The sequence below is a fragment of the Myotis davidii genome, unplaced genomic scaffold (genome assembly GCF_000327345.1).
Source record: "Myotis davidii unplaced genomic scaffold, ASM32734v1 scaffold79, whole genome shotgun sequence".
Classification (NCBI taxonomy): domain Eukaryota; kingdom Metazoa; phylum Chordata; class Mammalia; order Chiroptera; family Vespertilionidae; genus Myotis; species Myotis davidii.
The window spans coordinates 6,088,956-6,090,774 of record NW_006294339.1 but is presented as its reverse complement, the minus strand read 5'-3'; the positions used below and the strand labels follow the sequence as shown (position 1 = coordinate 6,090,774).

The window sequence follows — 1,819 nt, the reverse complement described above, 5'->3', positions numbered from 1 at the left end:
CGCCAAGTTGTGGCCAGTGCCGGAGGGCGACCCTGGGGCCCCCCGAGTAGGTCGCGGAGACTGGGGCAAGTAGCTTTTGCTCCCCCAACGCCAGCCGAGGCTGGGTGGACGCGCAGCCTTTAACCTCTCCGGCTCGGGGAAACAAGTTCATCCTGGGCGGAGGCGGCTGGACTGAGGCTGGCTGGGCAGCTCCAGGCCCCCAGCTCAGTCCGGTGGTCTTGGCGCATGTCCCCGCTCATTCCGGGCGTTCTGTTCTTTCCTGTTTACTTGTGTCCAGAAACGAGACAAGCTGGCTGGGGGTCTTCGCCATCCGCTCCCCGCCCCCCGGCCCGGCGGCCCCCCAGCTGGGCTCTTTGATGCTGCCTTGAAAAATGAGATGATTAATCAATTAGGTTAGTGGCCAATTAGGCATAACCTTGTAGAAAAATAATTATGCCCGCTCTCTAGGCTTTCGCTGGTGATGAGGTGGGAATGCAGCCCAGGTGGAGGGGCTGTTCCGAAAAGATAGGGTTGATTGGGGAATTTCTGGAAATTTAAGATTAACAAGATTCAAATGTGTGGTGGTGGCGGAGGTTGAGTGCGGTGGGGGTGTGTGTGTGTGTGTGTGTGTGTGTGTGAGAGAGAGAGAGAGAGAGAGAGAGAGAGAGAGAGAGAGAGAGAATCAATTTTTGTCAAGGAAGTTAACCCTTAACAAGGCGGCCTGGGTGGACTTGGCAGGCAGCATGTTTCCCACGGCTCCGGCTCCAGAAGGTGTGTCCCGGCTGCCAGCCCCACCCCCTCCTCTCTGAGGGGCTCTCGCTGTAAATCCCTCTCGGTGGCTTTGCCGCTGCTTTGGGAGGCTGAGTTGGATAGAATGCATTTTAGTTTCACGGCCGGGGAACCCTGTCGTGGCCGAAGGAGGTTTCGGTGCTATGCTTTCTGAGGACACATTTCTCCTCGTGTTAAATAAACCGCGATTAAATAGCAGGTGAAATAAAGCCCAGTCTCGGGCTGGGAAGTTCTGCAGCTGAGCAGGGCTTCCCTTCCCGTTTTTGGGAGTGACTGGCCGGTTTTGGCACTGCAGTGCTCCAGTACAGCCATATTAAAAGATCCTCAGAGCTGGAGCCCTCCACCACCGCAGCCCCGTCTTCAGCAGACTCCCCTGCTCCAGCCTGCTTTCCGGGAGCACTCAGCAGATGTCTGAGTGTTCCGTGTGCGTTTTAACCCCCTCTGGTCTCTATTTTAAGCTCCTCTTATCTATTTATACCTCCATACCCTACATAGTAGATTTTTGTCCAGGAGGCAAACACCTAAAGGTGTTCTCAGAGCAGAGGGATTTTTGCAACAGGTCCCAGGTCTGGGCTTTCTGCTAATGGGTCCCCCTGGCATTTGGCAGCCTGGGACCCCATCTCTTCTTTAGTGACCGATCAGGTTGGACCAGGGGCCTCCGAGATCCCCTGAAGTGCTGACTCTAGCTGGTTCTGAGTTTTATGGCTTGCCTTCCTTTTCGAGCTGAGCCGAGGAGCAGCTGAGCAGGGCAGTGTGACAGCAGCAGTGGCACCTCACTCGGGTGGGAAGGGATGGGACTGGCTGGCTGGGGCTTATTAGCTGCCTGGTGATGCTGGTGTCCAGGGACCACTGGAAGCCATGGGCTCCATCCGCCTTCCTCAAAATGAAGGGCCACCATTCAGCCCTTCTCTTTTCCAACATGATTTTTTCCTTGAATCTGGACTCAGTCATTCACCTTACTATGACCATATTTACCAGTCAGACACTTATACTAGCAAAGACCTTGCTCTGTGTCTAAAATTGAAGCTTTTTAATATAGTGCGAAGGGATA

General features: G+C 54.6%; 1 protein-coding gene across 2 annotated transcripts in view; it reads left to right on the top strand.

Annotated features, from left to right (window-relative positions):
* Positions 1-1,819, top strand: part of DAB1 (Dab, reelin signal transducer, homolog 1 (Drosophila)) — a 1,114,753-nt gene that overhangs the window by 554 nt on the left and 1,112,380 nt on the right. The window lies entirely within an intron of this gene.